General features: G+C 39.8%; 1 long non-coding RNA gene across 1 annotated transcript in view; it reads left to right on the forward strand.

Moving 5' to 3' along the window:
• LOC127353499 (uncharacterized) overlaps positions 1 to 11425 on the forward strand; it is a 14431-nt gene extending 3006 nt beyond the window's left edge. Inside the window, exons 2-3 of the long non-coding RNA XR_007881309.1 lie at positions 10280 to 10614; positions 11327 to 11425. This is a non-coding gene — a long non-coding RNA (uncharacterized LOC127353499). The remainder of the gene's footprint in view (positions 1 to 10279; positions 10615 to 11326) is intronic.
• The last annotated feature ends 8 nt before the right edge of the window (positions 11426 to 11433 follow it).

An 11433-nucleotide genomic window follows, 5' to 3' on the forward strand; every position in this document is an offset into this window, starting at 1 on the left:
ATATATGAGATACAAAACAGCATTGGCCAGACTATAGCTGTGTTATGAAATATATCTGAACAGACAGAGTTATCTTTTTACTCATACTCACACTCACACACACACACACACACACACACACACACAAACACAGAGGCAGACAATTAAAATTTATAGCACCTCAGCCGAGACATATTGGCACTTGCAACATAATGAGGAATGAATGTTTGATTATGCAATGAACGGGCGGATAAAAACACGCCCCTGAAATGTAGCACAGCTCCTTTTTTTTCTAGTAAACACACCTACAGACGCACACACGCACGCACGATTAGACTCTCAGGGGACTTTTATAATCACCCACACAGATCTTAATTAAACTACGAACAAGAACCTGCAGGAAGGTGTATGTGTGTGTGTGTGTGTGTGTGTGTGTGTGTGTGTGTGTGTGTGTGTGTGTACATTCTCATGCAGTGTTTCTCTGTCTTGACAGGCTTTGTTGTTTGTTTTGTTGGTTGGTGTTTGTGAGGCCGTCTGTTTATAGTCTGTGTATAGACTATAGTGAAACGTATGCGAAAATCCCCTGAGACCAAAAGAAGAGAGAGAATAAAACACATACACATACATACATACACACATACACACATACACACTTTAATAACACACATACACTAACAAAGCAGAAGTGAGGAGGCGTTTCATCAGTGTTTCTAATGTGTAGTGTGTCCATGTGTCTCATGAAGGAGATGCGTGCTATTCTTTAACATGTATAAAACTAAACATGTATTTGTCCCACTTGTGGTGCAATCTGAGCAGGCTGAAGGGCTAAATGTTTTAATCATTACTTTTCATCCTAACAAGGGTTTTAGGAACCAGGCCTCAGGCTACAGCATATGCTCTGAATCTTTTTTATGAGAAGAATCACTCCCTTTATGACACCCGTGTCATTGATTTCTACCAAACGGTCTCCCATTCAGATAGCCTGAGGATAACACACACATACGCGCACACACACACACACACACGCACACACACATTGAGCTCACTGCTTTACTGTGTTCCCTGCAGGCCAAACGGTGCGTGAGTGATTAACAACAGTAGCTGGTGTGCAGTAAAAGGTTCATTAATTAATCAGATCATCTGTGGTTGCCATGGCGAGTGGTTCTGACATGCAGTCTGGTCTCATCTTCATGCAGCACACTGAGCACGGCTCACTTTAGTCCGTATCGTCTTGTTTTAAAGTCTCACATGTCGAGTAAAGTGCGACGTTAAGTTTAGTTAGACTACTTTTAGTTACTTTTTAAAAATGAAGTTTCAGTTCCATCTTTAGTTTGCTTAGTTCATTTTGGTTTTAGTCTAACTGACTTAGGGCCTGTCCACACGAATACACAGCCTCACCCAATACGAAGTCGTTTCGAAAAAAATCTCCGTAAACACTGCGTCGTTTCCAGAAATATCTGCGTCCACACGGATTCACTGAAACCCAAAACGCTGTAGTACATATGACAGGCCTGTATGTGGCGCTGTGACGCCGCCACACCAATACACTAAAACCAGAAAAGAAGCCATGGAGCATGCGCTGTTTACAAACAAGTAGTAGTAGTCCGCCATCGTTGTTGTTGTTATGACGCGTCTAGCGGCGGCGCGTCTAGCGGCGGCGGCTGAGGTTAAAAATCCGGCGTTTTTCGGATTTTCTCACTCTGGGACCCGTTTCCAAAAAATACTGTTTTCACACCCGTAAGTATTTATCCGGAATCGAGAAAAACGTTTTCGTGAGGACAGGCCCTAAGTGTGGTGTAATTAAGTTTAGATTGACTTTTGTTTTAGGAGTTAATTTAAGTTTCGTTTTTTTTTTTTTTTTTTTAGTTTATTTGGAGTTAAGTGTCAGTGTAAAAATAAAACGGTTGTTCAGTCTGGTTTATGTATAGTCTGATCTCTTCTATTTGCACTTGCAAATGTAACTATTGTTGAGTCTTCTTTGGTCTAAAAGCTAGAAGAAGTGAATAAAAAGATGTCGAGCAGCAGCAGTCTTATCAAATCATGGCCATGAATTTTTTCATTGTTCACTTGTTTAAAGCAGAGCTGCAGGGCTTCCTCAGTAGAACTAGACTGAAGGATAACTTTCTGTGTTTTGTGAAATTTCATATCATCTAACTCCTGCTGCCTGGCTCATTAACAGTCTGCCTATAAAAGTATAATTCTAGTATTAATTTAAAAAAAAAAAAAAACTTTAGTACATACTCATCAACAGATCTTAAGTCAGCTCAGTTGATACTGTATCCTATAATAGGTATGGAGGATCTCTGTAAATGACCAAACCACAGACCTCCTTTAATCTTCTAAACAGATGATGTCATCTGTAAAAAATAATTTGGCTTAAACATTTTAACTTAACGTGCTCTGACCCATGTACTCCTGAACAGTTTTTTTTCTCTCTAAATGTAAGTCAAGTGTGAAGAGCAAACGATGTGCAGTGTCTTTGTCATTAATGATGGATTAGTTCACAGAAAGTCCGGTAGATTTCCTGCTAATGTTTTCCAGGCTGAGGCCTTTGGATCAGCACTGGCACATGGGAGGCTGAGTGTCTGAGTGGGCCCCTCATCTACAGTCCATTAGTTATAGTGAAAATCCACTTAGTCAGAGAACTTTGAACTTCATATTGTTACAATCAGGTGAAAAACCCAGTCTCATAATGTGCTCTCAGAGTTTTACCCACACTAATGAAATGAATGTCACCTACAGGATCAATAGCAAACATTTTTTATGAAATTTCATTTGTCCAGTGGAGTTTATGACCAAATAAGTAAGTAAAATATTTATATAGTGCTTTTCACAGACATAAGTCACAAATTGTTTTACAGAGGCAATGTACAACAAATATACTGCCCAATACCTTTGTAAGTACAACCTCACAGATCCACAGTGGTTTCCTCTAATCTTACACTTTGCATTTTTGTCTTGTTTTGTTAATTTTGTCTCCTTTGTCCAATTTATGGCTTTTAGGACACTGAATGTACACTGCATGCTACTTAATAATAAAATGTATTATTTGATTTATTTATCAAGAAAAGAACTGCCACATATTCACTGTTTTCTGCTTCTCATATTGACAGGATGTGCTGCTTTTGTCTGTTTTATACAATTGTGAATAAATGTCTTTGGGTTTTGGGCAGTTGATCAGACAAAACAAGTTAATTAAAAAAGCCACCATGGATGCTGGGCCCTTTTTTACAGAGTTTTGACGTGATTTAGACATAATCATTAAATTATTAATCAATATTGACAACAAGGTTTTGTCTTTCGTGTTTCCATTTAAAAAACGAATGGAAACAACTGAAAAAATCAGATAGAAAAGGGGCAGTACATAGGTTAATCCCTCAACTTTAGTTCAAACTGTAAAATATACCAAAGCAGGGGCACTGTTATACCTGATATCAAACAAGGACAAAGTTTAAGTACTAAATTACTTACTCATTTTCTCTATTTTCCCTCTTATGTACATTAAGTGGCTACAAAAGTTCCCTGAGACATGAAGTCAAAAAAGGAGAAAAGCCGTCCCATGTCCCACAAATCACGTAGATTCGTGCCTGTCGTTCCTCCTCATTGTTATTCAAGGACACATACAGAAATATCTAGGCTTTGTTTGCTGTCTTAGAGGCTGCAGTGGAAGTGGCCTAATAAATATTTAAAACGCATCAATAACACAGGAACACAGAAAAGCTAATGATGCTACAGTGACACGACACACAGCTGACTCGGGACAATCAGTGTGTGTGTGTGTGAGAGAGATAGAGAGAGAGAGAGTGTGCAGAGAAGATGAAGATGCAGTTCTCGACTCACCTCCTTTATGTGCATACAAAAAGAAATTTGAGCATGAATATGAACAAAGTGACTTCTCATCTGTCGCTCTTTCTGTGCGCGGGTACCTGTGTGTTATCTCCTCCTCTTCAATAATGTTCAAACACACTGTAGTTGGAAATGAGATGTTTGCAAGTTTTTTCGACTGTCTGTAACTCTGACAGAGAAACCAAGACTGCAAACTGCCATCTGACTTGTCTACACAACAATTTCTGCTCTTGCTGCAAAACTAAGGAGCTACAGGAGCAAAAACATCATGCATGGGGGAATAGTATTTCAAAAAGATTGTCAATGCAACATCTTATTTTTGCTGTCATACAATCTATTTTTCTTAACTTCTTTGTTAAGAAAAATAGTAATTGTAAGAGATATTTCTGCATCAAGAGACATTAAACAATATTAAACTGTCTGCTATGAGGATGTTATGTTGAGGGTCAGTAAAAGTTCAGCAGGGTCTGTGGTGCTCAGTGGACTCACAGACAGCATCTACAAAGAGTTAATGACCCTGTTTTGGATTAAATGACCATTAGCAGCAGACGGGATTACCAGGCGGCTCCATAAAGAGAGCTGCACGTGGGCTCATTGTGACCCAACTCTCCCTGTGTGGTTACATCAGCGACTGAGAATCAACCTCCTTCCACACTCAGACATCCCTGCATCTCTAACTGTGATAGTCAACACAGAAACACACACACACACACACACACACACACACACACACACACACACAGGAGTACAGTATAGAGCAGGGGAGACGCCTGGATGTGTGTGTTTATTCTTGGTCAGACGGAGGGATCCCGTGGCTGAAAGACAAATTTGGAACGGCGCATGGTCCAGTATTTTAGTATACCGGTTACAGTGTTACGGTCAGCCAGTCTGTCTGTCTGCCTGTCTGTTTGTCTGTCTGACTGTCTGCCCACCGAAGAGACGACGGGGTGGGCTGTGTGCGGGGGGTCTCCTACTCCTCATGGGTGCAAAAAATAAACACACACACCACACAAATATGGAGCCACAAGCAGCCATGATGTGAAAAATGACTGCAGGCCAAAAATACTCAGATTTTGTTTTTCAAGCACATGATATAATTTTCTGCATCTAATACCACAGATCCCTGGTTGGACTGAGTTGTATTTGGTGCTCCCATATTGGAGTGATTAACAAACTTAATATTGTAAAAATCCTACTCTGTATCATGTGAACAGAACCAGATGTTGTACCTTCAAGCCACTGTGTAAAATTAGAAGAGTTCTTTCTTTGGCGCCCTCTAGTGGAAGTGTGAAAAAAGACACTGTGGCAGCCAGACAGCAATGCATGCCATTACATCCTCAAGACGAATGAATGGGCTTAAAGCAACACAAAGACTGCACTGATTTCTACAGGCATTGTCTCGTTCTTTTACAAAAATGAGCTTGAAATATCAAAAGGATCTGAAAGATTATCACATTAGAAATGGTGAAGTGAGGGTGAAATGAAAGGTGTAAAAGCAGTGTATCTGACAGATACTACTTACAATTTGTTAGTTCTGAAGGTTTTATGTGAATCTTTACAGAAAAAATAAATAAAATGGATAAAATAAATAAAAAAAATAATGAAAAAACAAAACGCTCCGTGCATGAAAGAAAAGATTCTTAACCTGTTTCTGAAGTACAGACTGTATTTCTTCATCAAGGCAGTCAGAATGACACATATCCTTGCTGTTAAACACAAAACATTAACACATTATTTTTGTATGACAATATTAATACTGGAAAGAAATTTCATTACATGCCATAATAACTGATCACATATTTTAATTATATTACTGTACACTGTGTTTTTTTTTCATTTTTATCATGCAGCAGATTCAATTATTTTCCAGATGGTAAGCAGAGTCTTTGAGGATAGTGGAAATAGTGATTAAGTTTTGTTAAACAACCCGGTGGAGTTTTTCAAGGATTGCTGATATACAGTATATTTGTCTGAAAATCTACACTGTAAAACCTGAGTTAGTTTAACTCATATTGTTTGAGGAAATCGATTGCCTCAAACTGTTTAAATTTATTACCTACATCAATTTAAGCATGAAAAAATATTTGATTTCAGTACAAGTAACTTGATTGTTAAAGTAACTCGGGTGAATTAAGTTCTCAGACATATATCAGGATATGAGTTGACAATGTGTGGACAGACAGTGGATCAGGTAGACAAGACAGAGGTAAATCCGCAGGTAGGTAACAGAGATGGCTCAAATGCTTGACAGCTCAAGCAATCTATGTTTTAGGGTACAAAACCATCTTTATGAACTGAATTGCTAGTAAACTGACAGGGGAACATTTCTGTAGGCTTGTAGAGGCTTTAAATGGGCAGTCAGGTGAGGTGCAGAGGCTTAGAGCTCACTGAGGACCAAGTGTGGGTCAAGCCGGCGTGAGGCATAAACAGAGCACCCACAAAGAGAGCCAGAGGAAAGAGAGGATGAAGATGGAGACAGTGCTGGTGGAGTTACTGTGTTCAAAATGAAAGCAGCCAGATGGTGGATGAAAGCTGAAGACAGCTGTTTTTAAGAGATTAACTAGGACTTGGATTAAGATTAATTGGATTAAATTAAGATTATTAAATAGAACCCACCATATGGGATTTTGCAAAAGCAACTATGAAAATGCTAGAGAGCACGTGAAAAAGATTGTATCTTTATGTAAAATTGGTGCTTTATTATAGTTTGTGATTTACAACACTGACTGAGTCACTCTGAACCAGCAGAGGGCAACACGACAGCTTTGTTCCCCATGAGGAGCCTCTGTTTACCCACTGCCTCCTTCCTCTGTTACCCAGGGGATGCTGCTGAGAGGTCTGGACAGTTGCCGTAGCAACAAGAGACTGTTAGACCGTGAAAGAAATACCATCAGCATTTTCTCTCGTTCCATAGACTCTCTCACTGTGGTTACTGTCTCAGCGTGGTCACAATGTAGCTGTGAGGTAGTTCACTGTGGAGAGGGAGAGAGAGAGAGAGTCAGACCAACCACACTGAACGTGCTCATTTCTGTAAACAAAGCTAAACTGCATGTCTAAGAATTTTGAGCTGGCTGGTATCTTAGCAACAGACAGACACTATAAATATCCTTCTGCTGTGTTTATCTATCTATCTATCTATCTATCTATCTATCTATCTATCTATCTATCTATCTATCTATCTATCTATCTATCTATCTATCTATCTATCTATCTATCTATCACGGAGGGAGGAGTGGAGGGAGGGATGCATGCAACAGCATGTGGGTGTGTTTGTGTAACTCTAATAAACACATGTGGTCTGGTATTTGGCTGCTTGTCCTGCATTCAGCAGGAAGCACCACTGGGCGTGGTAGTGCAGCGCCCGCGTCTCACCACAAGGTGGGTCACCTGTTCCACTTCAGAGACAGAGAGAGAGAGAGAGAGAGAGAGAGAGAGAGAGAGACAGAGAGAGAGAGAGAGAGAGAGAGAGAGAGAGAGCAGAGGGTGAGAGCAAGAGAGAGTGAGAGAGAGAAGAAGGGCAGACAGCAAAGTTGGTTTGATTTAATGCCGCGGGCTGTCCTTTTTATGTTCTTGTGGGATGGGGATGTTTTAATGAGGCAGGCAGGAAGAGAAGAGGCTCTATCATTCTTTGAAACATCCACTTCACAGCCTCACTATACCGTATTCATCTGCATGTACCTAAATTGTGTAAAGCCATAATACCTCTCAACACAGTTAGCACTCACTCTCAATGAGTGATATTCTAGCCACTGTCATTTTCACAGGAGGAACGCATGAGACACTCGCTTTAATCAAACCTCTGAAGGTAAACAAACTGTAACCCAATTTCCTAAAACCGAGCTGCAACTGAACTTCCTCTTCTAATATCCTGTCAGCTTTTTTTTTTTGAGTGCCAGCTACTTTTGAACAGGAAGGGTGGGCCCAGTAGCAACAGTGTATCACTTTATCAGAAGTAATATCTCATGAACCAAATATTGGCTTCAACGCTATTAGATGTTACGTGTGTTTTCCGTTTACAGTGCATTCATTATAGGCCATTTAACAACAGGTCTTTCACCTCTGCTTTCAGATTGTAATAGTATGATGACAGGAGGAAGACAGACTTTTTTAGAATACATTTTAGAATCTGCACAAGACTATAAAAATATCTCAACATACTTATTCATTTGTGTTTTATATTATCAGCCTAATATTTAGGGGTCCAAGCAGTGAAGCTGATGGGTAGGTTGGAAAATGGCCCGATGGTGGCGCTATTACTCAAATGATTGTTAAATTATTGTAAAATTATTGAGAAAAGCCAATCACATTTTCACCTGAGAAATTTTCCACCATTTAGAATTTTGCCTTTGTATGTAAAGCTGCTTTACAGACACCCAGCACCATTTCACAGTCAACTCGGCACTGGTTCCTAACTGGTTTAGTAAACTGATGACCCCTGACTAAGTGACATGTTTTATGGATATTTCATTCATTATATTATATATTATTATGAATAAATATGCTGAGATTGATCACAGTGGAATGCTCCCTCTGCATAGTCCAATGGTTGGTCAGTAATCAATGAAAAGGCTGTAGACGTTACCATAGCATTTGGTCAGCTGGGGACAGAGACACAGTAGATTATTATGTTATTGACCTATATTCAGTGCAATGCGTCAATTAGTAACTAGTTATTATCAGTGTCACGGGTCACACGGTACTTTTTTGACAATAGTTTACTTTTGTTACAGTAATATATTACTTTCAGCAGTAACAAAGTGATATAATATGTTACTAATAGGGTTAGGAGATTGATATCAGTGGTTGACTGAGTTCATCGTGGCTTGTTGTGGAGGGGCCTCTAAAGAACAAGTGAGACCAGCAACTGCAGAGAGAGACAGCAGGGAAAAACAGCATGTAGAGCCAGAATATTTTCACATCTAACCCAGTGAATTAAGAGTTTATTTTGACCAAACCAGAGTTGGTGATTGTTGGAACAGTGTAAAGACTAACAAAGACAGTTGAGTTTCAATGAAGTGTGTTTTATGCATCTTTTTTTATTTTTATGATTTCATCCACATCATCAAGGAACCCAAAAGTGTATGTATGTAATGTAATTGGTGCAGCAAGTTTCCCGAGATGGGGATGGGTCGGGGGCCTGGAGGGAAATTCTTGGCCCTGGGGGAGTGAAACAGGAGCAGGAAGAGCAGAACAGCCACCAAGAGTAGAGCCACAGATGCAAACATGATGAAGCTGTGATTTGGATGAATCTAGCTCTGCCATTATATTAGCTTTACAAACCCACACAACCTTTGTACAGTCATGTGGCCTGCAGAGTTATTGCATAAGGTCTTTTCCTTGTTAACCACTGATGTGACCTCAATATCTGCAGCGACCAGCAGATAAGAGTTTGATTGTCACTGACTAACAGCTCAAACTACTCAAATCTTAAAGCAGTTGTTTCTCCCTGGAAATGCCTCAATCCTCAGTCCTGTCTGATGGGACAACTTTACACGCTCCTTTTGTTGGATTTACCATCTGAATACCCAACACACAGTGGAGGGATCACATAATGCATATACAAGCTTGGGAACACCTCATAATGACTTTGTTTTCTTTTTTAAACATCTCCCTGGCCCCATAACTGTGGTCATATGCTAGATTTGGTCTTTACTTACTTGGCATTCATCATAAATGTACACCGCCCTGACATAGACAGATTTAATAATTATAATCTTCAGAGTCACACTGCACTGTTTTGAATCACAACAGTTGTTGATTATAAATATCTGAAATGCGAAGATATGGAGCCAATTAATTTGATAGATGAATTTAAATGTAATCATGACAAAACATATTAACTCCTTAAACTATGAGCTGGAAGAGACATCTCTGGTTCAGTCTGGTTGCCTTTTGAGACGCAAGACAACTACAGAAAGACACAAATGAGCACCAAGAGACATAATGAACACAAAGAGATGCCACTACATACAACATGGCCAGCCAGCAGCTAAACACAGGCCTGGTAACTTATTGAAGATAAAGAGGATTCATCCCTTGGGTCAAGTTGAATTATTGCTGCAAACCCCTTAAAACTCACACACAACAGTATCGCTCTCACCACCTATGACTCTTTTACAATTGCAAAGTCATATTTCTGACATGCAACAGTCAATCTCACATCCAAAATGTACAAATGCAACCAAAACACTTCATATACGTACATCTCAGGATCAACTCGTGTCCTCAAACACCGACAACATTTGTTGAAAGTGATAGTAACACTTTGTCAGTTAAGTAAGTTGTATAACGGATTACCGCAGTTCAAAGACTCATGTCAAGAACTGTGATGAGCCACACAGAAGCCCCCAGGAGACTGTCCTCTTCACCTTCCTGTTTACTCTACACACCTCTGACTGCAGATACAGCATGCCACCTGCAGAAATTCTCTGTTGACTCTGCCTTTGTGTATCAGTGGATAACAGGAGGAGGAATGCAGGCTGACTGGCGGGTGGTGCAGTTTGAACTGTCTGCAGCTGAACAGCAAGACGAAGGCGCTGATAGTAGACACATTTACACTTACACAGCCTCCCCTGACCCTCTGGACAACAGGTTAGAGTGGGCTGTGAACGCAGGGGCCTTCTACACGCTAACAAGCTCAACAATCAGTTTAGGTTTAGGGAAGCCGGCTCAGTGATTGGGCTGGAATCTCTGGAGGCGCTGACGGAGAAGAAGATGCTGTTCACAACCCCTCTTCGACATGCTGGTTGAGAAGAGAAGTGTATTCAGCCAAAGACCTATACCAGCAAGGTGAGGAGATCATTCCTACAGGTGGCCATGAGACTGTATAACTCGTCCCCACTAATGAACTTCAACCAATCGCTAATTGGCCTTTATAATTACATTTTCTGTAACTTCTGGCACACTGCAATACATCTTTTGAACTTATAATTACATTCATTTTGCACACCTTGCTGCGTGTGTGTAGTGTGCATGTGCATGTTTAAAGCGCCATACGTTTTTGCTTTTACACAAGTAGTTGTGTTTGATAAGGTCCCTCAGACAGGAAGTTAGTTTAGTTTAGTGTTGCCAGTTTTCTACACTAGGATGTTTTCTAGCTGACTGCTGGACCTCTTGGCCCCTGGTCAAATTTGAATAATTAATAAATAAGAAGAAAATAAGTAATAAGCTTCCCAAAACTGAGAAAACAAAATGAAGTTGCAGAGTCAAGGACGACTGTATATGGGGTGCCCCTGGTAGCTCATCTGTGCAGTAAAAATTGCCTTTGAAAAAAGAGGATCAGAGCTTCAGTCAAAGAAATATGGATGCATTTTCCTCAGTCTTATATATAAAGGTAATCCTATATAAAAAAATGTATAATCTATTTATTTTACATCCATCTAGATATGTAGATAAAATGTTTTTATATGTTAAAAATCAACTTGAATGTTAAATCTAATACCTAATGCTGTCCACTTGAGGGAGCCATTAACTATCTGTTATCTTGTCTTTTCTCCCCCAGATTAAAAACACTGCAGTGAACAAACTGTGTTAACATTTAAAAGGTCTGAAGAATCCAATTATGTTGGAAAAACACATTCTAACTGTCGTCCATACTGTGTGGGGAAT

Source organism: Dicentrarchus labrax, unplaced genomic scaffold, assembly GCF_905237075.1.
Source record: "Dicentrarchus labrax unplaced genomic scaffold, dlabrax2021, whole genome shotgun sequence".
Classification (NCBI taxonomy): domain Eukaryota; kingdom Metazoa; phylum Chordata; class Actinopteri; family Moronidae; genus Dicentrarchus; species Dicentrarchus labrax.